The sequence below is a fragment of the Lissotriton vulgaris genome, unplaced genomic scaffold, assembly GCF_964263255.1.
Source record: "Lissotriton vulgaris unplaced genomic scaffold, aLisVul1.2 SCAFFOLD_2896, whole genome shotgun sequence".
Taxonomy (NCBI): Eukaryota; Metazoa; Chordata; class Amphibia; order Caudata; family Salamandridae; genus Lissotriton; species Lissotriton vulgaris.
Genome location: NW_028244074.1, coordinates 43,163 through 70,840, shown reverse-complemented (window position 1 = coordinate 70,840; position 27,678 = coordinate 43,163). Strand labels below are relative to the sequence as shown.

The 27,678-nt window shown below is 44.6% G+C and overlaps 1 long non-coding RNA gene across 1 annotated transcript in view; it reads left to right on the top strand.

Annotated features, from left to right (window-relative positions):
• The first annotated feature begins 3,774 nt into the window (after nt 1-3,774).
• The window catches only part of LOC147668162 (uncharacterized), a 61,484-nt gene continuing 37,580 nt past the window's right edge, over nt 3,775-27,678 (top strand). Inside the window, exons 1-2 of the long non-coding RNA XR_015304150.1 lie at nt 3,775-4,072; nt 14,493-14,612. This is a non-coding gene — a long non-coding RNA (uncharacterized LOC147668162). The remainder of the gene's footprint in view (nt 4,073-14,492; nt 14,613-27,678) is intronic.

Below are 27,678 nucleotides of genomic sequence, written 5' to 3'. Positions count from 1 at the left end.
CCCATAAAAACAAGAATTTCCCAACACCGCTCAAGGATCAGATGCAGAATAGAAAATGCACCAATGGTATCTCACTGCATAGCTAAAAATCATGGACCCGATGATATAAAATGGACAGTAGTCAGACACATCAAGGGTAAGAATGTGGCTAACAACCTCTCTAAGCAGGAAGCTAAAATCATCATGTATCTTGGAACAGTCGAAAATGGATTGAACGAATTTGCCGAAATTTCAAGTTTTATCTGAAGAATTCCTACACATCGAATATGAGTAGAACAAATGGACCCAACCCACTTGAGCAATATGGATCCTCCGTGATTCAAAACAGCTAAGACGATAGCTGTGCACAACACCTGCCACCATCAGATGGAACCTCCAAAGGCTTTAGCTTCACAGAGCAACAGAAGTATCCAGCCGCAAATAACACTTTGTGTTCTGAATATATCCCCTAGATGGAACGATATGTCGCTAAAGATCCGGCATATGAACATACCACTATATGAAGATACCAGCCTGCTGGGACGCCCTGAGCGCCATCTCAAAACCAGCAGACACCGCCAGCGTCCCGTATCTTAGCAACCACCCACCAACCAACAACAGGCTCCAACATAGATCCCCGACCAACACGGACTCAGATGTGCCAATCCGGAATCACACGATCCCAGCAGTAAAGGATTCAGCGACCCCTGAACAATCCAACTAAATATGTTCAATTCATAAAATATCGTACGCATTACAGACTTCTATCAATCTGTAAATCCACAGCCGGTACGATGCCGCCATGACTTCAGATGCCGAGAGCAGCGTCATGTATCCTAGTAACGAGATACCTATCAGAAACGGGCTTTCAGCACAATGAAAGCGTCCGACCAATACGGACACAGTTGAGTTGAATAAAAGAACCAATCACAAAGGTTTCCCACCGGCACCCGGAAATAGCGAGTCCGACGGGAGGAACGCCGCACAGCGAGCAGACGCCGTCAAGCACGAAAGCTGAGTAATCAAGGAGCTGCGGGTGGACCCCCCAAAAAGAACGACAGCAGGTACGAATATGCAGCCAGGAAAAGGTTTCTTGACGCACACAGCGAGGGAAGGCTTCCCTCGTCCCCCAGTGCTAAAATCAGCCATTTGCCGAGCAACTTAGAGGCAAATTGAACTCAAATATTCACCAAAGCGACTTCTTTCTCCAAACAGGCTTCCAAACAATGTATCACAGCCTGTAACTCAATACTTCCCTTTCTTCTTTCCCGACCAGTGTATACACAACCACATGCAGTATAGACCCTACACTGCTGGTCTACTCGAAAAAAAACGTCACAACGCTGGGCTCAGCGATCGATATCACATCTTGAAAACAACAAGTGAAGAAGAATCCTCCTTCTTTACACACAGGGTACGTGACCCCTTTCATTATAAACTGCTATTATAATGAGTTTTAGTATTGTACATATACCAACGACCCTAAACAAAAAACCCCCTTCTTTTACATCCCCATAGGTGTAACCCAAAGTCCTACATCAACAAGATTGAGCCCTGATGAAGACCTTTTTCAACTTAATTCCTGTCTTTTACATATAAGGTCGAAACGCGTAGGCTTACCACCATCTAGGCCAGGAGAAACGCAAGCCTAATGACCTGATAACTTAACAGGACATCCAGTGAGAGACGCATCTCACACATAGGCCACAAAAAACTTTTCTTAAAAAGGACTCTCCGACCTAATACAGGACTATAACGATTATTTCTTTGTGGAGTAGTATTCATATCCCAAAGACAGTTTTTCTATTGATTCTAAGTAGGACCTGATAAAAGATTTTTGTAAAAAATTGCTATATATGTTTAGTATTGTTAAATGTTGTGTAGAACAATGTCTAAAATGTCTATGCTTTGAATTCACTGTTTTGATATATGTTGAATGTTTTTTGTCAAAGGAGATGACGACAAGCTAATGTGCTAACACCCTATTGTGTACTACTGAATAACTTTAAAGTAAAATACAAAAGTAAAATTGATGACAATGTCAATAAACTATGACATTGAACTAAATTAAGTATCTAATCTATGGTGTCAGAGGCATTTCTTACTTGCTATCATTTAACTCGATTCCAGCCTCTGTCTACCTTAATTGAATCAATCCCCTGTGATCGTTTGCTTAACTGGACTTAAGCTAGCCTGGCTGATGAGGGGTGAAACCCTCATAACCGGTCCCAGGATGTGTCTTTCCGGTCCAGGGAGGATCTGGTCTGGCAGTTCGGGCTGGACTGTTCCCATGGGAAGCAGGGTCAAAACTGATTTGCATATGTATGGTTTTAACCTGGAATGGGATGGGGAGCAAAAAGTTATGATGAATTTAGGTTCAGACTACGTTATTAGAGGTCAGCTGCAGGTGTTGAATGTCATATAGCACAGAAGGTGATGAAGATTGTGCGAGAGTTGGATGAAGGAGGTTGGAGCAGCGGATTTATGAGCAAGTGGATGATGGGAGTAGGGCACTGGGGAGGCCTGTACAAAGAGATGGGCGAGAAGAGGGAGAGGAGTTGGGAAGAGTGAAGATGGAGCATAAGGCTAGTTGAGAGTGGCAATGAGAAAGAAAAGTAGTTAGAGAGGAGGGTGGTGATGAATGATAAGTAGTGAGACAGGAGCCAGCGACGGAGAGTGAAGCAACTGGAGGAAAGTAGTAGAATAGAAGGGAGAGAAGATTGATGGGTGGAGTGGGCGATGGAGAGAGAGGGGTTGATTAGAATGAAAGAGACTAGTTGAAGAGACGAATAGAATGGGAAAGAGGAGTGAGTATACAATTTACTCCCCAAAAACGTTTTTGCTGTCATGTATTGCCATTTTTGATAGTGCAGCTGATGCTCATTTTCAATTTTGTGTCCACATGATTTTGAGGAAAGGAGATATGTGAAAGCTGTAAGCTAAGCTGGAATGTCAGTAGCGTAGCCTGCCTTTCTCTACTCTGTGCTGTTTCAATTGGGGAAGTTTGAAATGAGCTGGCCTCCACTCAGCACCACGTCAAGACTGCAGTAAAACTCAACTTATTGTGCCGTAAAAGGCTTCCAGCCCAAATATTGCAACACCCTAGGTGAGAGAGTTCAATTTGAAGGCACTCACATGAGCAATACACTCCTTCTTTGTGCCCCTTAATACATTTTGCTCGAAGCCCTGACAGACAAATATTGGTAAAGAACATAGCTGCCAAATTACAGGCCCAGTCATGATCGGCTCCGGCACAGTGGGTGAAAGAGGCCCATATTTGATGTTTGGCTGGTTCTGCTGAAATTCCCTACTTTCATTACTCTTTTAATTGTCAACTTGCTTATTTTGATTAAATGTACAGCAGGAGGGTGGTGTATATTCCACTGCGGTGGCAGAAGATGCCATTTCTACAAATCTAATTCTGAAGAAAAAAAACATTTGTGTACTTGTACAACAAGGTGAACTATAGAACAGAGGTTGTGTATTTCCCTGACTCTGTCAGGCCTTTGTCTACAGCTGGGGCCCATCGATACCCAGGCCCTGTACCAAGTGTGCCATGTCCAACTGGGAGGTCTGCATGTACTGTACCCAGGATAAATAGAGAATGTTCTTCCAAAGTTCTGTGTACAAACAGCAGCCTTTGGGCGGTCTGTCCGCACTGTGTATGACAGCTCATGGGCGGTCTGTGTGTACTCTGCATGGCAGCTCATGGGCGGGTTGTATGTACTGTTCTGCGTCCAAGACACACATAAAGCCTGTGTGCAGAGGGAGGCCCAGGCCAGAATGTTTCACAAACCCTGACAATTTATTGGTACCGGATGACACGTATCCTGGTGATGCTGCAACAAAATTTAAGTTACTTGAGGTGAGGTGTAGTGAAGGTTGATGCAATCGCCTAGGGTGGTGTGTGTGTATATCTTAGTCAGTGTGCGGGTGAGTGAGAGGAGACACTGAGAGGGACTCAACGCACCACATTGAGGCAGACCGACCCTGGGCCCAAGCACCAAATTCTGATCAACCAATCAGAAAAGCGGAAAGAGGATGAGGCGCCTTCTGCTGCAACTGCTACTGCTGGGATTCGTCCTCCAGGAGGGTGAGTACTCACAGATACAACCTGCCACAGAGGGGGTGCGTGGCATTCTGTTCTCCAATCTGCGAGAGTGTCGCCCCTAATTACAAGATTATTAATTATGCATGCTACATGCAATTATATTCATTGAAAGGGGCAGCAAAAGGGTTTAATCACAACGAAAGAAAAGGCGAATTTACATTGCTAAATTTCACTCTATGAAACACACTCTCTCCAAGAAGCACCTGCTTTTCTAGGTTGGGCCGGTATTATAGCCCAAGTGGGACTGGAGCAGTAGTGAAGATAGTCCAGGAGCGCAACACTTTACCTAGAAATATTTTGCAAGAGTACATAAAATTAAAAGTCTTGATCATATTTGAAGGCGGCATGTCTGTCCTTTTGGAAAAGCACTGTCAGCATTGGGCTTCTCTGTTTCCTATCTTCAAATGAATCATCACATTAGTGCAGATTCAAACTACCAGAATGCATTGTGCTCTGGGGCCTCTGGTCTGCAGCAGGCGCACTGGCAGCTGGTCTAATGTAATGTAGTAATGTACCAGCAGGGGAAAAGCAGGACTCTGCGGCAGGTACATTAATCCTCTGAGTTAGTTTCAGAGAAAGTAGACTGTGAGCTGTAGGTTACCCCACAGAGCTCAACAGTGGGTGCATTAACCCCAAAACTTTGTTAATTACCTGGGATTGTAATGAGTAACCTACAGGTTACACACGGGTCTTTTTTTTTTCAAGTTTGAGTTTATTGAAACAATAAAGATCAGAAACAGAAAAGAAGAAACAGATAACATTATAACTCATTAAGTTATAAAATCGGGAGCGTTATGATGGATTCGTAAATACAAAATACAATTAATAAAAAGAAGATGCTATCAAAATTATAAAAGTAGAGCGACAAAGCAAGCATAATGAAATTACAAAAATGGAATAGATTAAAAATCATATTGGATACAACAATAAATATCATTCAACAGTTAATATTGGAAAAAAAGGCAATGGGGAATTCAAGGTGGTTTTTGGACCTCAACAGAACTAACAGCACAGGTAGTGTCTGAAGGGGCATTTATAAGCGACAGTTTATTGAAAACAAGCTCTATGATCCTATGCCCACGCATTTCTTCTGACCACAATGCTATAATCTTATCATTTAAAACAACAAACGTTAGAACCACGCCTAGGCCTTTTTCTTTCCCAAGACACTTAATATCAGATACAGATTATATAACACAGTTAAAACTACATCTCACAGAATTCATAACTATAAACTCAAATTCAGCATCACCAGCTATAGTATGGGATGCCTGTAAAACTAGTATTAGAGGCTATACTCAAACTTATGTGATTAGACAAAACATAGAATTAAAAAAAATGACACTTTGATGTCAAAAATAACTACCCAAGAGGAACTATTGTCATCAGCTCTCCAGTCTAATTCGCCAACGAGCATAGAAATAGGACTCAAACTTACGTCACTTAAAAATGAAGTAAAGTCTAAATTTCTCAAAAAAAGTATAAATAGCCTACATAAATTTAAAATAACTCAATATGAAGGTGGGGACAAAATTGGGAAAATCCTGGCCTATAAAACTGCTGAAGACAGAGCAAATGCCACAATCACAAATATACGGGGGAGAAGGAACAAAATCTACAATAAACCCCAAGACATTTTAGAACAATTCGCTGACTATTACAGAAACTTATACACCCCAGAAACGATCCCTAGCATAGATGACATACAGAAATATATTGAAAATTACACCATAGATACTCAAAATATCACAGAGATAGACTCGCTGTCTGATGAGATAACAATGCTAGAACTACACCAAGCTATTGCCTCATTGCCCTCAGGAAAAGCAGCAGGGGAAGATACCATACCATTAGAAATATATAAAATATGTTTAAAAGAACTTGAACAACCCTTGCTGAAAGTAATCCAATCTGTAGGCCTTGAAGGAAAAACACCACAATCTTGGAACAGGGCTAAAATAGTATTTTTTTTGAAGAAGGACAAACCGAAAGAAGAAAGAGGGTCTTTTCGCCCCATTTCGTTAATAAATACAGATGCGAACATTTTTGCCAAAATTCTAGCTTTAAGACTGGCTCCTATTATGCCCATGATTACCCACCCACAGCAACATGGCTTCATCACTGGGAGAGACACCACAATACATATCAATACGGCCATAAAAGCATTCGACGTCGCAGAGACGGATGCCACCCCACTCGGCATGATCTTGTTAGATGCTGAAAAAGCTTTCGACCGAGTGGGGTGGGATTTTCTCTGGTGCGTACTGTCCAAACTAGGGTTTGGGGGGGAATTTTTGAGATGTATTCAAGCATTATATGACAAACCAACTGCTTTTACTAGCTATGGGGGGCTGGTATCTTCAGATTTCAGGATTCTACGAGGAACTCGACAGGGCTGCCCTCTCTCACCTCTTTTATTTGCACTTTCTTTGGAACCTTTTTTATTAGCCCTTCAATCTCAAACCCAGATCATACCCTTTAAATCAGGACTCCAAGAATTAAAAACTAACAGCATACGCTGATGACATAGCGGTTTATACGGAAGACGTTGTAGAGGCCCAAAAAGGAATAATTTTAGAAGCAGAGAAATATGGCAAGGTAGCGGGCTATAAATTAAATTTACAAAAAACGCAAATAATAGTCAACTATGTCCCACCTGTGATAGTGCCTGAGATATGCAAAATAGCCACTTATCTTGGAATAAGAATAACAGCTAAAGTACAAGACATTAACAAAATAAATTATAATGAATTATTCAAATCTACTAGCTTACTATTGAAAAAATGGCATAGACTACCTCTAAATATAATTGGCAGAATTAATCTGATAAAAATGAAGGTACTACCCAAATATGTAAACCTATTTCGATCTATACCATTAGCATTAAATAACCAGTTTTTTAAGAAACTGGATGGAATATTTAGCAGTTTTATTTGGGGGTATAAAAAAGCGAGAAGATCACTAAATCTTATGAAAAATGATACACATGAAGGTGGGCTTAATTTTCCTGATTTCAAATTATACTTTTGGTCTGCTTTCATCAACCGCTTACGCTCCCTACTCAATGAAGGAAGGGCTTTATTTTTCCATCACTTTATGTTGAAATCTGATTCAAATCTATTTTTATTTAGAACTAATGATCCTAATTATTACAAAAGAGTCAAATTTAAGACAGCCAGACATATAACAAAGATATGGGGCAATATCCTTTCTTTTTGTGATACCAACTTTTTCCACTCAAATTTACCCCTATGGGGAAATCCTGGTCTCCCAAATATTTTCAACAACAACACTGTCCGTGGATGGTCCAGATTAGGTATTACTACCTTAGGGGACTTATATAATACACAGGGCCTCATGGATTTCAACACTCTTAAGCAATTATACAATCTATCTGAAAATATGAGATACAAATTCTTACAGATACATGATTATCTGATTAACAAAAAACAAGTTTTGAAAGTCTCTGAATGTGACATCTGGATTTGCCTACATTCATCAAAAAATAAATCTGTTATAAGTGAGACATATAGAACTCTTACTGCTATTAAATCTAATGATTGCAGCAAGCTTGCTGACAAATGGAGCAGAATATTGGGATCAAATATAACTTCTAAACAGATAACAAGCTCCTTTATGAATATCAATAAACGAGTATGATCATCCAGCTTAAGACTTCAACAATTTAGAACAACATGTATGCTATACTACACCCCTGAAAGAATTTCTAAATGGTCCCCCAACAATACCTATAGCGATCGTACTAAATGCCCTAAATGCTCTACTGAAGCAGCAGACCTGGTACATATGTTGTTCTCATGCCCGAATTTGAAAACTTTCTGGTGCGATATTGAAAAAGTTTTGAATATGAAGCAGATTCAGATGCCCACGCTAACAGCCGCGTCTGTCTTATTAGATATCTACCCAGTTCCACTCCCACATGCTGCTTTGATTACAATATTAATATCTTGTGCTAAACTAACTCTGGCAAGAGCCTGGATTAGTCCAGAAACACCAAAAATCTGGGACTGGTGGGCATTGGTAACTGAAATACACTCAATGGAGCTTGCTTTAGCAAACATTAGGGGCATAAAGGCAATGAAAAAATATGAAAAAAAATTGGGGAAATTTTATTGAACGTTGATGTTATACTTATGAAAGACTATGTTATCTGATAATTACTATTGTGTTTCGAGACTGTTAACGAGAAATTACTCTTTTTTCTATCGTCTTTGCCCTTATTTCCTTCTTGTCTTTTTCTCTATCTTTCTTTCTTTTTTCTTTTTTTTTTTTTTCTTCTTCTTTTTTTTCCCCCTTCTTTCGCTTTCTATTGCCGAACAGACCTGATTTTGTATACATTCTGTATGATAATCATTATATATATGTATTGTGTTTTATGTATTATCATTACTTTTCCCTGGATTTGTTTTTTTTGTTCTCTTTGTCAGCCTGATAACAATAAAAAATGTATTAAAAAAAAAGAAATTACAAAAATGGAATAGATTAAAAATCATATTGGATACAACAATAAATATCATTCAACAGTTAATATTGGAAAAAAAGGCAATGAAGAATTCAAGGTGGTTTTTGAACCTCAACAGAACTAACAGCAGAGGTAGTGACTGAAGGGGCAGAGGAGGAGAGATAATTTACTAAAGGGAGCCAAAGGAGATCTCTTTTAATTGCCAGAGAGACGGGGGAAACATAGTTGGTATCTAATCGGTGAGGAAAACAGACCGCATTCCACCACGAACGGAAAGAAACATTAGTGGCTTGTTTCCAGTTAGAAGTAATGTGATGAAAAACAATAGCTATTAGAAGGTCAATGAGCAGGTCATGATGGTGGGTATGAGGAAGGTCAGGAGATAAGGAGCCTAGAAAAATGTGGGAAATGGAGTAGGGGACTTGGAATTGAAAGATCTTCTGGATTTGGAACAAAACTAGTTTCCAAAATTGGGAAATAGGAGGACAGTCAAATAGCACACAGTTCTTTTGTAGGAAACCTATTAATCCCTAGTAGAAGTTAATAAAATCACAACTAATCAACCCAAAGGGAAGGTACGGATTGCTGTGGTAGGGGCATTGATCTCTGATCTATATTTTGGGCCTGGAATTCTTGGTCCGTGGGGCTCTGCAGCCGGCAAATCAGTCGGATTGGAGCTTTTCGACGAGTAGTTATGCTCGGACTTGTACAGCGGGGCAGACACCCGCTGAGCTATCTAGTCTAGTCTTTTTTTTTTTTATCCTCATATGCCACCTAGGTTCTGATTGTGCATCTTGCCGATATGCAAACACTATGCTGGCTCAGTTCTTTCGACTGGTGGGGAGTATAAAGACGGAACGGGGCCTTCATCCCACAGCAATAGCGTATAGACTAGCTTTGCACACACAGAAAACCATATGGAGATCCCAGGAGTGCAGCCAAGAAAAATGCTAGGGTAGCATTATTGTCCGGCTATGCCCAGTGATGGGGTTGATGGCTTAATCATTGGACCTGGGGAAAAAAAACCTAAAAAAAAAACCCAGGCTGTCAATGGTCCCACCCCAGAAGATACCAAAATGATCTTTTGTCGCTGTTCCCAGCTCTAGCCAAGTCTAACTTGGAGACCTGTAGTACAGAAGTGTACCAATCATTAACTGAGGGAGGAAGAGAGTCTTTCCACTTCTTACAAATCTCTCTCCTAGCAAGCAGAATAGTGTAGAAAATCAACTTCCTTGCCGCTGCCGGAACACTGTCCACAATGCCAAAGATTACAGAGGTGAGGTCTAGAACAATGTTAGTGCCAAGTGATATTGTGAGGGTCTTACTTATGTCTTCCCAGAACAAAGAAAGATGAGGACACTCGAAAAACATATGTATGTCGGCTGCGGCTAACAACCCACATCTCGCACAAGTCACCCTATTTCCCTGATTAAATTTGGAAAGTCGTTCGGGCGAATAATAAACTCGATGGATGGTGAAGATATGGTTTCTACGTAGCCATGCTGGTTTGACAATGTCCCACATCATACCGTATGATGTAGTCCAAAGGTCTTGGAGGTTGGGGGTAGTTAATGCGGTAACCAAAGCTTTTCCGGAAGCGAGAATTCACCATCCAGTTCTTCCAGGATTAGTTTATACCAAAATGAAACCTCCTTCTTAGTGGGAGATTTGTCAACTAGAAGAATGATAAGGTTACTATGTCTACTCAGTGGAAATATAGTTCCTCGAGATGGTGAAGCTTTATATGCACTGGACCAACTTGATATATGCGTGTATTTAAATCTGGAAAAGTTTGGGCCAATTTTATTTCTTAAACAGTCCCATGGTAGCAGAGTGCCATCATCGAATAATTCTCCCCATACCAGAAGTCCAGCATTTCTAATACATTGAGCCAGTGTATCTCCCAGCCACGGCGGACATTCTGGAAGACCCCGCAGAGGCGTTCTACCACCATAGTACCCTATTTTTATACCTTTTGTTAACTGGGCCCAAATTCTTGCCATACCCGTAAAACTTTCAGTTTGACTTTTTTTTAAAACTTAGGATGTCCACATTTAAAAAGAAAACCTGACAGGCTCACCCCCTCTTCCTCCAATAAAGTAGTAAAAATAGAACCAACTCCATAATCTGATGGATTCTTTAATAAAATCCTAGCATGAGACAGCTGGAAAGCCCAAGCATAGATCTGCAGGTCGGGGGCTACCAGCCCACCCTTATCTCTGCGTCTTCTGATTTTCTTCCAAGAAATTCTCACAAGGTGATTATTCCAAATGAAAGTATTAATATCAGCCTGTAATTTTTTAATAGGAAGAGGTTCAAAGAATAAAGGAATAATATTAAATAAGAAAGTAATCTTCGGTAGAATAGACATCTTAACAAGATGAATTCTACCTAACAAAGACAGCGGGAGATGGGACCAATTCTGGAACAATTTGCGACATTCTTTAGCCACTTCCGAGAAATGTTTAGTAGCAATCTGGTCTATATCACCAACAACATCAAGGCCTAGGTACCTCAACTCCTTACCTGGCCGAATGCCTGCAGTAAAGGAGCTCTGATCAATGTTCCAGGTCATCATCTCAGTTTTTAATGTGTTGACCTCGTATCCGGACATCTCCCCAAACTCCGATGCCAGTTTGAATATTGCAGGAAGGGCCAGGTGAGGTGCGGATGTAAAGATGAGGATATCGTCCGCATATAGGGCCACCTTTCTCTCCCAACTCCGACATGTGAACCCTTTGATGTCAACACTATCCCTCAAACTCTGGGCAAATGGTTCATCATATAAGTCAAAAAGAAGTGGGGAGAGAGGGCAGCCCTGCCGAGTTCCGCTAGAAATGTCAATAGGGTCAGATAATACCCCATTTACCAGAACAGTGGCCTTAGGATTCCTGTATAAAAGCTCAATAGCACGACAGAATCTACCTCCCACGTTGAACTTTGCCAAGGCCTCCGACAGGTACCACCAGTTTACCCTGTTGAAGGCCTTGGTGGCATCCATCGTTAGAGCCGCGAGTTGAGAGACTTCAGAAGCACCAGATCTATAGCTCCTATTAAGTCGTGTGTCTGTTGGAATAGTTGACGCCCCTTGATGAACCCCTTCTGATCCGGATGTAAAATGAAGGGTGCAACTTCGGATAATCTATTTGCAAGTATGGATGAGAATATCTTGTAATCTCCGTTTAAAATAGAGATTGGTCTTTAAGAGCCACATGCCGTTGATGGCTTCCCGGGTTTTAATATTACAGTGATAGAGGCATTGTCCCATGACACCGTAGGAGGCGCCCCGTACATAAGAATCTGGTTAAACAGGGTTGTCAAAAAGGGGGCAAGCTCCTGCTCCAATGATCTATAAATTTCTGCTGGCAGGCCATCTGGGCCAGATGCCTTTCCTTTCTTAGCATTCTGGAGAGCTCTCCTCACTTCATATACTGAAATTTCGGTCTCTAACTCTCACTCTGGCTTACGGATAGACATGGGAGGGAAATTTTACCAAGCCAATCCCTAATGGTAACAGGATCCGATATTTTGTCCTCCCGATATATGGCTTGGAAGTATTCTTTGAACGCTGCTCTAATATCAGCATCCACAGTTAAGGGGCGGTCATTAATTTTAATCAGGTCAATGTTGTTACGCGCCTGATCCGTTTTTGCTTTCCATGCCAGTAATTTTCCGGCCCCCTCCCCATACTGGAAATGTGCCAGCTTACTGGCCTCCCATCTTTCTATTAATCTCAGGTTGAGAGTTGAGGCTAATTGACCCTTTAAGGAGAGTAATCGCTCATCAAAGGTATCAAGACATCATCCGAGGAACTAGCCTTGGAATCAATCTCCAGACCATGGCTATATTCGCCTCCACAGAGGCGACGGCCTCTCTATACTCCTTTCTTCTATAGGCCACTTTAGCTGTAATTAGGCCTCTCAGAAATGCTTTAAGAGAGTCCCAGACAACTCCAATATCAGCAGAGCCAACATTTGTACTCAAGAAATGCACTACCTCAGTTTTTATAAATAGTATATCCTCAGAATGAGAGAGTAGTGAACGGTCAAAAGACCAGATCCTTGCCGGCGATGTCAAAGGAGTTGTGAGTTCCAATTGCACGGCAGAATGGTCTGATAGATGTAGTGGAAGGTATTTAATGATCTTAACGGCATCTACCAACGACTGGTTAAATAAAATATAATCTATTCTTGATTGGTGGTGATACTTATAATTCCTAAATGAAATACCTTGCTGTTGGCCTGCCCTTAACCTCCAGATATCCACATATCCATATTGCTTCATTGGATTTATTAAAAAGGATCTTGACTTCGACGGGACTTTGGACGTGTTATTAGGAGTTTTATCCAATATAGGGTCCAGAACCATGTTAAAGTCCCCTGCCAATTTTGCCGGTTCTGGGAAAGACAAAAGATGGAAAAAGATAGTTCTCAAGACAGATGGATCATCTTGATTAGGCCCATAATACCCCACTACTGTTAGTTGGAAGCCCAAAATAGATAGAGAAGCAATAACCCATCTACCATCTGGGTCCACATTTGAGCCTAAGAGCTTAATTTTAAGATGTTTCTTAACCACATGCGTGCTGCACTTCTTCTGCTAGTATGCTGACTTTTTAAAAAACCCATTGTTCATGACGAGCTGGGCTCGTCATCAGTGTTTGAGGAGGCTACACCATGACGAGCCCAGCTCGTCATCAGCCTCGAAGGGGTTAAAAATAATTGATACACCTCTAGAGGTCAGGGACTGAGAAGTAGAGATCGCAAAGTCAATCCATTTATTAGCCTTGACCAGTTCATCGATTTCAGCCTGAACCAGATGCGTCTCTTGGAGGATGATAATTTGAGCGTCTGAGTCACGAAGATACTGCAGAAGTGTTCTAGCTCTAGGTTTAGTACATAAGCCATTAACGTTCCAAGAAATTATCTTTAGTTTAGTCATCATAACTGTTCCAAAGACCTCCCCAATTCAACTCAAAATAAGAGTCAGCACTAAACTGAACCTCCCTTTCAAAGGTTATCAACACATCCCAAAAAAATATATAACTGACTAAATACAATACCTCGTAGTATCGGCAAATGAGGAATTTTCTAATAATTTTTAACCCCCCCACACCCCTGTGTTCTCTCCACCCTCCACCCTCGCTCCCATGGAGAACCTGTGCTGTATCTAACCGGATCGAGTCCAGTAGATGGCACCCCTACCTCAGGTTGCCGCTACCCCTACCGCCCCTGGAAAAAAACAAAGAAAATCCCTATCTTAAAGTGAGTATGTGTGAGTATGTGTGAAAAACAGATACTAAAGAGGAATAAGGCGCTAGACTTTATAGTAATTTCTCTTACCCTCTCATTTCTCCCATTTTCCCCTCCTAGTTTGTTTTTGTTTTGTTTTTTGATGGTGGGCATGAGGAAGGTCAGGAGATAAGGAGCCTAGAAAAATGTGGCAACTGGAGTAGGGGACTTGGAATTGAAAGATCTTCTGGATTTGGAACAAAACTAGTTTCCAAAATTGGGAAATAGGAGGACAGTCAAATAGCACGCAGGTCTTTTGTAGGAAACCTATTAATCCCTAGTAGAAGTTACTAAAATCACAACTAATCAACCCAAAGGGAAGGTACGGATTGCTGTGGTAGGGGCATTGACCTCTGATCTATATTTTGGGCCTGGAATTCATGGTCCATGGGGCTCTGCAGCCGGCAAATCAGTCGGATTGGAGCTTTTCGACGAGTAGTTATGCTCGGACTTGTACAGCGGGGCAGACACCCGCTGAGCTATCTAGTCTAGTCTTGCTGGGAATGACTGAATGCATGATTAAATGATAACAGTGGTAGACATGCACTCTACAGAGTGAGAAATAATGATCACAATAACATACTCCTGTAGGTGCACTGATTGTCGCTAACCCTCCTCTCTCTTGCAGCTTCCACAATCCAATGTCAGTACATCCACTGCCCCAGCAAACAGATCTGCAGTGCCTTCCCTATAACATGCCTAGAGCCGGAATCGGTGTGCTATACAAGCCTCACGAGGAAACCATCGCGTGAGTTGAGTGCTCCCATGAGAGAGGAGGGTGGTATGGGGAAGAGGAGGGAATGTACCAACAACAGCACCTCTTGTTCAACGCACAAGGTTTGAAAGGATTTGCTGGTCTGAATGTTTTCTGAATATTACTTGGTACCATCTAAGTATGCCTTTTCAGACAGCCACCGGTGCCTGCCATACTATCCTTGTTACACAGCCGAGTTAAAGAAGTCTCAGGACCAGAACATTGTAGACAAAATATCTCAGGTTTCACAACCCGGTGGGTAGCCTGCTAAGTGGACTACAATCATAGAAATACCATAAAGGGGTATACGAGCAGCTCAAATCTGCAAGGTTACTGAAAAACATAAACTGTGCATCTATCTCTCACGCCTCTTCATTCGCCACACTGCTAAGCACTGCATCTAGGGTCGTTTGGGATCAAAAACAGGCCCGGACACCACGAAAATCGTGTCCCACATTTGCAGATCACAGTCTTTCATGAAACACTGCTGGATTCAGATCAAGGGGCTCATTTTTGGAAGTATGTGTAGTAAGGTAACCATTTGAAGCTGATAAGGGACCATAACATTGGTCAAGGCTATAAACACTGCAGCTTTGAAAACTACTTCCTTTGCAGTGTCAATGCCTTGCAAAATGAAATGACCAACCCTTTCCTAACCAACTATGCCTTGGACACTGATTATCACTGAAACCTAGTCTGAAGGAAAGATGGAAGAGTAGGTCAGGCTGTGTTGGTCAGTCCTTGGCAGAGGCGAGTGGGGTTAAAATGTAAATTAGCTTGACTTCTGGAGTTGGTGTGCTGGTCCTGTGATCCTCTTGGTTTACCAGAGTTACAGAAAACAAAGGGCTGTGTGACCAGGGTGGTTTGGGATGGGAGAGTTGTAACCTGCCTTCTACCTGGGTCTCAAGAGTTGGACTGGGCCAACTCCTTATGCCCCAGCCATCTCCTGCCCTGCCAAGGCAGGGCAGGAGATGGCTGGGGCATAAGGAGATTAAGTAAAATCTGAAGCAGTAAGTCTGTTGAAGCAGTCTCCTGTCTACCTGTGGGCTGTTTAGATCTTTGCTTAGTCCTCCTCCTCTGACTTTTCATTAGAGCCTGTTGATAGAGCATGTGTAGGAGATCTGCACCCTCCAATCTACAGCGGGGACAGAGTGCCATATTAACATGGAAGTATTGATTGATTTTAGCCAGCGTAAGATACAGGGTGTATGCAGCACAAAAAATTGGATCAGCTGGAATCTGGCGTTTCTAGTGCCCTTCCACGCCCTCCTAAGTATCTGTGACCAGGCCTCATCGGGTATCTCTTTAGCTAGATCCGCCACCCACTGTTCACGCAGTCTCTGCAGCGGTGCCAGCCCCTCTCTCAACATTCGCCTGTATAAGCAAGTGACCGCCTTGTATGTGCCCGCTGCCATCACCACATATTGGAACGCCTCCCTTGTGGGCGGCTCCGACAGACCAGTGCCCCAGTGCCTCTGGATGGCCGCAACCAGGGCTGCATGCAACAAGAAGTGACCCAGCGGAAGCCCGAAGGAATCCTGCAATGCGTCATTAGGCAGTAGTGCACCGCACCCAAATAGGTCACCCACCATATGAAGCCCCAGTGTTTCCCACTTCGCCAGAGCCGACCAATCCCCGCCATGTGGAAGGGCGTGCACATGCCCAATGGTATTACCGGGGCATAAGGTCTTTGTACCCCAACTCGGCTGTGGTAGCGGTTACAGCAGTGCCTCAGGGCACGCTCTGCAGAGGACAAGTGATTGGCCCGCAACCTTTGTTGCAGGACCACGAATGACAGGACGTGCCGTAGGACTTCTGGTCCAGTCTCTCGCTCTGGGAATCGGAACTCCTGCGCCACTGCCTGGGTGAGGTCCTGGAACTGTGCGGCTAAATAATATAATTCAAAATCAGAGACGGCTAGGCCCCCATCGGCTCTTGGATGGATCAAAGTGTCCAACGCTACTCGGCGTTGCCAAAATAAAGCGACGGGTATCCGTATAGGCAAGGTCCAAAAGAAATACAAAAGCAGAGGGAACCCCACCATTTTCAGCAGCGCCACTCATCCTGCCAGCGATAGTGGAAGGGTCCCCCAGAAATGCATGCAGCCCTTAAGTCCCCTCAGCGCTCTGCCTATGTTACCTTCGAGAGGATCTTCCTGCTTGTGGTAAATGTGCGTCCCTAGGTAGGGAAGGCACCTAGGTTCCCACACAAAGTCAGGCAGCAGGACAGGCTGGGCACGCTCCCCGACCACCGGAAACACGCATGTCTTCGCCCAGTTCACTCTCAGCCCGGAGATATTGCAGAAACGACTGAGTAAGGAACGCGCCCCCTCCAGCGCTCCCACTGCATCTCTCAAGAACAGCAGGAGGTCGTCGGCATACAAGGAAATATAATGCAACTGACCACCAAGCCTCAAGCCTCGGAACTCCCTCCCCATCCTAGCCGTCACCGCTAACGGTTCCATCGCTAGGGCAAAGAGTAGCAGGGTGAGTGGGCAACCCTGCCTGGTACCACGCCCCACCAAGTATGAGGATGATACCACTCTACCAACCCTCACTCTGGCACTTGCCGACGAATAAAATATTTCAGTCCAGCGTACATATCCCTCCTCAAGCCTCGAAGGCTTTCATGACTAAGAACAAGTAGGGCCATTCCAGGCTGTCAAACGCCTTTGCAATGTCCACTGAAAGAATGACTGCCTGCCCCTCCATACCAGAGCACTCATCTAAAATTTGAATTAATCTGCGAATATTATTGGCAGTATTGCGAGTCGGTAAGAAGCCGGCCGGGTCAGAGTGTACCAGTCGCGTCATGAAGGGGAGAACTAGACTCAGTATTTTATAGTCTCTGGTGAGTATTGATAAAGGTTGGCACGCGGACGGGTCGGTTGGGGTCTTCCCTGGTTTAAGAATGATGATGGCCTCCCTAGTGGAGGCCGGCAACACGCCCCGCTGCCTTGCCTCTTTGTATATCATCAACAGTCGGGGGCCAGGAGGTCGATATACGTTAGGTAGAATTCTATTGGCAGACCATTGCTGCCCTGAGTCTTGTTGTGCGCCAGTTGTTTAATGGCACAACCAATTTCAGTGATCGTGATGTCCTGACCAAGGAACTCCGCCTCCTCCCAATCGACAGAAGGTAGCTCAAGCTCCCCCAGAATCGCCTGCACATCCTTCTCCCTTGTTTGCAGGTGACTGGTATATAAGTCCGCATGGAAGGACTGAAACTTATTGTTTATTTGTTGTTGCGTGTATTCCAACTGTCCTGCCAGTTTCAATTTCCTGCAGCAATAGCTTCCGCACCCCCACCCATTTATTAATACAAATCCCTCGGATCACTACTTTAAAAGCATCCCATTCAAGGGCAGTCGTTGAGGCCAAGCCATCATTTTCGGCAAAATATCGCTCAACACTAACCCCCAGCTCGGTGCAGAAGGGTGGGTCTTCCAGTAACTCTGGACGCAACATCCAAGTCGGAACAATGGGGCGCTCCGCAAACCAGCAGAATCGCACCAATAATAGATTATGGTCAGAGATGGTGCGCGACACGTATTTGCTACCTAGCGCCATAGCCGCCACTCCGGGACTGCTTGAGACCGCATCCAGTCGTACATGCAGATCGTGCAGAGCTGAATAGAACGAATAGTCTCTATCATCTGGGTGCTGCACTCGTCACACATCTACGAGGCCCCAGTGGTCTTGCCATTGGGCCCTGCATTTCGCTAGCTTATGAATCGGGGCCGTGGGCAGCGGGGGTGCGACCTGTCCATGGTCACATCCACAACAGAGTTAAAGTCCCCCCCCAGCAGGACCGGGATCGTAAAGTAATCAGCCAGGGCAACAGATAAGCTCTCCAAGAAGATTGCTTGCTCCACATTAGGGGCGTAGACACTGCAAAGTGTCACTTCACACCCCTAAAGGTGTCCCCAGACAACAGCGTATCGGCCCTCGAGGGTCTATCATGTGGTAGACCACTTGGAAGGGAACCCCAACCCTAATCCAAACCAGCGCCCCTCGCGCGAAGGCTGAGTAAGTAGTATAATAAAGCTGCCCTCGCCATCTGCGCTGCAGTGCTAGCCCCTCCGTTTTAGTCAAATGTGTCTCTTGCAGCAAGGCTATCTGCGTGCCCCTACATACTAAGTAAGAGTGAAATTTGTATCTGTGCTGCATCGAGTGCAATCCCCTCACGTTCAAAGTCACACACTTTACACCAGGTAACGGCCCCATAACATTGGTGTAGAAAACACAGGAATTGCACAATGCCCTGTAGCCACGCCGGTGGACCCCCCATCCAATCCTGCCCAATTTCCCAACTATCCCACCCCTCCCACAACACCTCCCTCCCCCCCAGAACAGGCACTAACATAGTGAATCCCATCCAAACTAACCCAACAAATGCCTCAATCAATACTAAGGCCAACTAACCGGGAACCATCCGGTGGGGCTGGATAGGGCCTAGCAAGCAATCCAAAAAAAAATTAGTCAGTACAACACCCAGCTCCGCTCCAAGAACCCCTCACCTCCCCTTCCCACCCAGCTCCCCCCAAGCATAGTTTCACTTTCGCAATAGCCTAAGCTGCAATGCGCGCCAACTGCCCTGAGCAGAGACCAAGTCTACCTTCATTACAGCGCCACTAAGACCCCCAAAAAGCACCCGGCATCCACCTCCCCCGTACTGTCTCACTGTATTGAAACCCATCAGCCCCCCCAACCATACACAATGTCTAATCATTGATCAGGCTGTCCGCCGTTACCGGTGTGACCAGTGGCAAAGGCACGCCGTCCGACGCCGAAGTATCTGCCTCTGATGTTTCTGATGCTTCCTTGTCGTTCTCTTGGTCCGAACCTTTCGGAGAAGTCAACAACAGTTCACCAGAGATCGCCGTCACCGCCGCTAACGCCCCTTTGCGCTCCACCCCAGTTTGCGAGATTTACTGCTTCCGTAGGCCTCGCCGCCTACGTCTTATATGCTGTGACCTTCGGGGCAGCAATTCTTCAGCCATAGCCCTCGCCTCACGTTCCGGGCCATCCCTGCTAGCGTGATAGGATTCTAGCCATGTCCACGCATCTTCCGGTGTGTCATGAAAACTAGTGGTCCCATCCAGCATGATGCGAAGCCTGGCCGGGAATAGCAGGGAGTATTTTTTTCCCTCTGTGCGCAGTTCTTTCTTAACGGCCGAGAAGTTCGCTCGGAGCCGCTGAGTTTCAAACGAATAATCCGGGAACAGGGTGACTTTGCTGGTGCCGACCTGATAGGGTCCATCCGTGCGAGCCTCTTGAAGGAGCAAGTCCCTGTCTCTGAAATGCAGTAGGCGCGCCACCACCGGTCAAGGAGGGCGTCCCTGCTGTGGGGGTCTAGCAGGAACACAGTGTGCTCGTTCGAGGGTGTAGAAGGCCGACAAGCCCTCAGGTGCCACCTCCGAGCGCAGCCACCCCTCCAGGTAGCCCACCATGTCTGATCCCTCTGTTTTGTCCAGCAGGCCCAGCACGCAAATATTGTTCCGCCTGTATCTTACTTCTGCATCCTCCGTGCATTTCTCCAGCGCTGCAATCTGGTCATGTGCGCTCGACATCGTTGCGGTCAGTGCTGATTACGCAGGCGCCACCTCTTGTATCACATCTTCCACTTGTTTCATCTGATCTGATAGTTTCGAGTGGTCTGCTCACAGGAGGCCCAGCCCCGCCGCCACATGTGCAATGTCCTGCTGTAGGGCAGTACGTGAATTAGCTATGGCAGAGAGAACCCTATCCAATTGCTGCTGCAGTCCCGGCTCCTGCACCAGGGCAGGCGCGTCCTGCTTGGCCTAAGACAGGGATTCCGCATCAGAGGGCAGGGGGTCCTCGTCTTTCTTCGCTCGGGGCTTGGCCATGGCGGCACCGGACCAAACTCAGGGGAAGTGCCTATGGAGCTCAACCGGTCAGCGTTTGCCAGATGGGCACAGGGGCCAGGATTCAGCTCGGCAGGTCCTCCAAGATTCCGAGCAGCTGCTCAGCCCACCTTACTTCAGTTCACCACCAACAGAACCTCCATCCGGTACCAGCCACGCACAGCGCCAACTACGTAGGCCCAAATATGGCAGTGAGAACAGTAGTATGTAGGCGAACCTAGGTGCGAGCCCAATGGTCCCCCCACTGCGCACCGTGTGGTGGGGCCCGAGCCCTCTCCAGGCCAGTTGCGTCGCAGCATTCTCTGTGGGTCAGTGTGTTGAGAAGTTGTTTAAGTCTGATGTTGGCGAGGTTGTCACGAAGAAGGGTGGAGTTGGGGTCGCTGGGGTTGTTGAGGTGGAAGTTCAGGTCTCCAATGAGTATGTAGTTCATTGAGGTGGTGGTGTGGGGTTCGATAAAGTCAGTGATGGGGTGGTGAAGGGAGTCCAGAGGCCGGGGGTCTGTAGACGATTGTTCCCCAGAGTGTGGTGTTGGTGCTGGTTGGATCTGGAAGTGCAGGTGCTCGGCGGAGGGGAAGGTTTTGCTGGAGGTGGTGAGGCATAGGGTGCTCTTATGGGGGATAGTGTGGCCCCCTCCTGGGTGATTGAGGCAGTCCTTCCTCTGGATCTTGTATCTATCTGGGATAGCGGTGTGATGTCGGGGGCGGAGAAGGTTTTAGTCCAGGTATCTATGAAGAAGGTGATGTTGGACGAGAGAGAGTTGAGTAGGTCCCATATTTCCAAGGCATGTTTGTGAACGTAGAACACGTTGAGGAGGATGCATCTTAGGGTGTTCCCGGTGCTGATGTCGGCGGTGTTGGAGGCAGGGGTAGTGGTGAGGGTCAGGCACCAGCGGAGGCAGGAGAACTGGCCCTTGATTGTGTTCGGCGAGGCCTGTTTGCAGTCTCTGAGTCTTCCTGGTTTGAGTGCGAGGAGGGTGGTAGTGTTGTAGCGGTGGTTGGTCGGAGATCCAGAGTCCCTGGCATGGCCGTCATGAAGTAGGGTAGGGGCGGGACGAGCATCTGGAGGGTGGGAAAATGGGCATGGACAGGGGGAGGGGCCACAGGCACAGATGTGGCGGGATGGTGGTAGGAAAGCAAAGCGGGCAGAGAAATTAGAGAACAGAGCACACAGAACAAAATAAACTAAACAAGCAGTACAGTACATTTAACCCATAAACTATACAGTGACAGTGGTGAGAATTAGGGATACAATAGACCCACCAAGGCGAGGTAGTCAGGCAGAGGCAGGAAAGGGTCAAGCACGAAGGAACCAGCAGGCAGCAGTCTCGAACACTTCATAAGAGAGGCTGGAGGCTCAGCAGCGGATCAGGAGGAGCGCAGCTGCTGGGGTAGGAGTATGCCTGAGACCCAGGGTCCGCCTCATGGAATGAGATTATAGGGAACTTTCAAGAATAGGACAGCAATAGAAATCAGTGCAAAGGGTTGACACATCAAGCCTTCAGGCATTACACTTTTGACACCAGTTATTGGGGATGTCTACCTTAGCCAGACTACGATTTCACATAGAGAAATTGCTGTGAGACTGGGCTCAGTCTCATTACATGGAAGGGCATGGCAGTTGTGCAAAGCAGTTTCGTTTTTAATTTTGAAAAAAATCCAAAAATAAAAAAAATAAAACAATCTGCAAAGCCAAAAGGTTTTGCCCATTACCATCAACTCATGCTTTCTATCAGTTCTTGCTATCTGTACAGAGTTACATAAGAATCTATTAAATACAATGTGACCTGTTTTATTTCCAGTTTGGTCAGAGTTTTTCTGTGGAAGTGTATTGTAGTTTGTTGCATTTTAGTGATAGTTTTGCCACTGAGAAGGCCCTCTGGTTAGCTGAAAAGGGCTTTGTCCGATGTAAACTAGCTCAAAAATGATTCAGTTAATGGAATTGCTAAAAGTGAAGTCTAACTTCTGGATGAAATTAATAAACTTAACATTTACACCCTTTTTGTCATAATTTCAGTACTCTTCCTGAGTGACCGCAACATTGTAAATGGAAACAGGTCATTTATCTCAGTTTGTACCATACATTTTTCAATGTCAATGAATCACTAATCAGAAATACAATAATCATGTCTTACATGTTTATCTTGTTCTATCAAAAAATATTTATTTTTATTTTTATGATTCATTGTATGGCCAGCTACAAGAATTAATATCCAAGAATGTAAGGTCATTCAAACCCAGGAATCCTTCTATATTCAGATTAAACTAAATCTTGGTGAGGGAGTTCCAGTATGTCCCAATATGCAACGTAATCCAATTATTTCAGTCCATGGCTCTTCTGAAGTTCATCCGGTGTCTTCCATAAAGCCTTATCTCATTTAAGAAACCTTAGAAATTCACAAAAAAAAACATAGGTTTCCGGGACGTCATAGTTAGTTGGATATTTCACTCATACAAAACAATAGATATTTCCCTGTTAGAGTGAAATGTCCAACTAACTATAACGTCCCTGAAACCCATGTTTTTTGGTGTGAATTTCTTTGGTTTTTCAAATGCTAATTCCTAACTATAACGTCTGTAAAATCTATGGTTTTTTCAGTGAATTTCAAAGGTTTTTTAAATCTTAATTTCATATTTAAATTTTTATAAAACCTATATTTTTTAAATTCTTTTTTATTATTTTGCAACTCTATTATCCTTTTTTTTTACTTAAAAATATGTAATATTTGATACCTTCCCCCAAAACATATATATATCAATTTTTCTTTTTTTTAGAGAAAACTAAAGTCCCGTACCGGTAGTCTACCAAGCTCCATCAGCACGCAAATCCTATCCACCATATTGAAATAATGCGCATTTGGAATCCAATGCATTTGTGCATTCGTGACACAACGTCCCGCATAACAACATATAGGGATGAGGTTGCGCCACCTACTAGTTTAGTATGCGACGGATATGCTGTACCAAGCCGCGCATTACATCATGTACATATGGGATCACGCCCACTGCGTGTTGCGTATGCAATGAGTGCACACTGCCAGGCCCCGTCTTACATCATAGATGTATGGTGTTGCGACGGGTACGCCATTCCCTCAGTTTTTTATGTCTCAAAATTATATGTAATTAACTTTAATGTGTATATGACAGCAAGCGATAATCTAAAATATTTCAAACATTTATATATTTCTAACTGTAATAAACATATTATAGTAAATATATTGTTTCAAAATTGCTTTGGGTGCGATCTCCTTCCGCACTGAGTGCGCGATTACCATATGACCTTAATAAAAAGCTTTTGATTAGTTCATAACATTTCCCATTGTAGCAGTTGAAGGACGCCACCCATTTTAGTCATTCTCTCTACAGCATTTCATGAGACACACCTCTTCTGCTTAGAGAGCTTTTTTGAAACTTTTTGCTATGTACACATATCTTGCACTACACACAATATTCAACGACCATATTCATCAATATTCTTTGTCTGTAAAGTAGCCTTCCACCTATGATAGCTGTACACCTAAAAGTTACATACCCAAAGTTTTCCCCACTACCAGAGGTAACATAGTTACATACACTGCCCACAGCACAATGTAATGTAATACGGCCCAGATGAAGTATCTTCCATAGATAATGAACATACGGACACAGATAGATAGTGGAAGTGGGTATGGGCACGTTCACTCAACACCTTTTTATTACCAGGGTCACATATCCAGTGACGTCTGTGGTGGATGCGTGTGGAGTCAGAGTAAACCAGCCCTCAGAGAATAGTTGCTGCTATCAACTACAACAATAATCATTGGATCACACACAGACATTCAATAAGAAAAGAATCAATAGTTTGTGCTGCAGTAAGGTAGAGACAGTAGATGTGAAATAATACAGAAAAGTATTCTATTGTAAAAGAAACACAATTTGTGGTATACTGAGGCACAATTATTAGATCTGAAATAATACACAAACAAATGTATCATATTTATTTATTTATTTATTTTCGATTCTTATATAGCGCTGGAATTCGTTCTCCAAGGAGATTTCTCCGCGCTTTGTTCTTTCCGAAAGCAGGACTAGACAGTGATATCTGGGTGGCATTACTGGAGTTACTGAGTGGAGAATAGGTACGTCTTCAGAAATTTCCTGAATGCGGATATATTGGAATTTAACCCCTCCCATGCTGATGACGGAACCGCTCCGTCATCAGCTACAGTTGAGCTGTGCTGATGACGGAGCGGTTCCGTCATGGCCCGGCCGCCGCGCCTGCGCGGCGCTGATTTCGCGCCTGCGCGGGCGTTCTAATGAGCGGGGCGGGTCATGACGGAACCGCTCCGTCACCAGCATAGCTCAACCGCGGCTGGTGACGGAGCGGCTACGTCACCAGCATGCGGCCGCCGCGCGGCCGCCACTCCCCTTTAGCGCTGCGTCGGAATAGCCGCCGCAGCGAAGGGGTTAATCTAAGAGTGAGGGGCAGTGAGTTCCAGAGAGTAGGGCCTTTGTATGAGAGGGCTCGGCCTCCCTGTCTCTCTCTTTTGATCCTGGGGATCTGGAGCAAGGCTTGGTTTTCAGAACGTAGGGTTCGACCTGGTTGGTAGGGTTTAAAAATTTCAGTTAGATATCTGGGGCCAGTTCCAAACAAGCATTTATGGATTGCGCAGCAGATCTTAAATTTTACTCTCTGGCGAATGGGAAGCCAATGTAGCTTGTTAAGCAGGGAACGAGAGGGAGATCTGGCAGGGGCATTAAGAATCAGCCTAGCGGCCGTATTCTGGGCTACCTGTAGCCTCCCTAGCTGTTCCTCATTAGCAGATATGAGAAGTCCATTGCAGTAATCCAACCTGCTAATTACTAGGGTATGCACTAATATTTTCCTATGGTGATCTGCTAAGTAGGGGAAAACTCTCCTAAGTAAGCCAATCACCCTCATACAAGTTACTGTGACCTGAATGGCATGGTCTTTGAGCACCAACGGTTGGTCAAGCTTGACACCTAGATTTTTTACGTTTTCCTTTGGGCATGGGGCCGTACCTAGTTCAGGTGGCCACCACTCAGGTGACCAGAGGAGTGGGGCATCCTCAAAGAGCATGACCTCCGTCTTACCTACGTTACATTGTAGGCAATTGGAGGTCATCCATCCGGCTATCGCTCTCATTCCTGCAGCGAAGGAACTTTTTACTGCTGGGGTTGTTCTGGAATGGAAATAATAGCTCGGTGTCATCGGCGTAGGATATTGGCGTGTACCCATGTTTCCTTACAATATTCGCCAGGGGGGCCACATACACATTAAATAATGTGGGGCTTAGGCATGAGCCCTGTGGAACCCCCTTTGTGAGCTCCCTAGAGATGGAATAGTGGGAGCCCCGGCGAACATTTTGAGAGCGGTTAGAGATAAAGCTTTTTAGCTATGATAAGGCCGTTCCCTCCACTCCTACCCCCTCCAGGCGACTGATGAGGGTGTCATGAGACACTGTGTCGAAGGCAGCGGACAAATCTAATAGCACCAGAATCACAGAGCCTCCTCTATCCTGTGCCATCCGGATGGTATTGGTCACGGAGAGGAGAGCTGATTCTGTGCTATGATTTGGTCTGAACCCAGATTGATAAGGGTCCAGACCGTCCTCTGCCTCGATGAATTTAGAGAGATGAGAGTTGACATGTCTCTCAGTCATCTTACTCAGATGGGGTAGGAGGGATATGGGGCGGAGATTGTTGAGGTCAGACCATGGAAGCGTGGTGTTTTTGCGGACTGGGTTCACTACTGCCTTTTTCCAGTCATTAGGAATCTATAAAGAATCCATCAGTTCTAGTGCACTCAGATAGCCACATCAAAATCATTCAGCATGTCAACAACCAGCGATGATGTATGCTGCAGATAGGCAGGCCGTACTAGGAGTAATATCTGCAATAGTAGATCAATCTAAATTGTGGACATTGATGTCTACAGTGTAGGCCAGAGAGAGTGGTCAGCAAGGGCCCACAGCTACGTAGGGTGGAATTCAGCTACACTGTTTGCCATACGTGAAGCAACAAAAAGCGCGTCTGGAGCCTGTAATAATACGTATGCATGGTGTAGACAGAGTGTACTGGAGCAATGTCTTTTCCTACAGAACTGCGTCATCTACAAGGCCGACTCGATCTGAATTGTGAACACTGCTATCTGCAGTGTTAATTGTAGACAGTACTCACACAGACATTCAGGAATACTTTCTCTCACTTCCTCTTCACAAAAGACAACAACATAAATTGCAGAAAAATCTGCAATAAAACAAAACAATTCAAATACCATTTCTGCTGTCTACAGTGTAGACTATTCAGTGGTCCTTTGCCCTTGCAAATTAAATGGGGTCATTGTAGTAAACCTATAAGTCATTTCAAAGATGTCTTCAAGCAAGTGTACCAAAAACATAATATGTATATTCCAACAGACATTGTAGTTACTTGACTACTGGATTCTATAATTAAACAATCAGCAATCAATCTGAATTGTGAACATTTCTGTCTGCGTTGTAGGCCAGACCCACTATACATTAATGCTTGACAGCCATGTACCATTCAATTAGAAAGCATGGACTTGGTGGCAGCAGATCAGAGGTGATACCCAGAAATAATAACAAACTTAAACATCTGACATCCTCAATCATAGAATCAAGACCCCGTTTTACAGTTCGAACCTGCTGTACCATGGTGTACTGCACCGACTAGTGTCAACAAAGCACAATAATCAAGTGCAGCAGTTAGCTACTCAAGTACAGAGTCTGATGCACCTCAACAAAGGGAGTTCTTTCAAAGGCAAGCAGCAAGTAATATCAGACATCTTCCATTGAGGAATCAAGACACCATTTCACTGTTGTGACCAAGAGTTGCTTGCACCTGGTCTAAGTGAGTGCCTTCATCTCCACTCTCAGATGAAGTTCTAGCATCCCACATTGTGGGATCAAGACACTGTTCCACTGTTGGGACCTAGAGTTTGATGCACATCTTTGGAGGGGCTACTACAAATCATCACAAACTCTAAATTCTGACATCCTCAATCATAGAATCAAGACCCTGTTTCACTGTTCGGACCTGCTGTACCGTGTTGTAGTCCACCAACTACAGTCAACCAAGGCCATTAATCATGTGCAGCAGTTAACTACGGAAGCACAAAGTCTGATGCACCTCAAAAGAAGGACCTCTGTGAAAA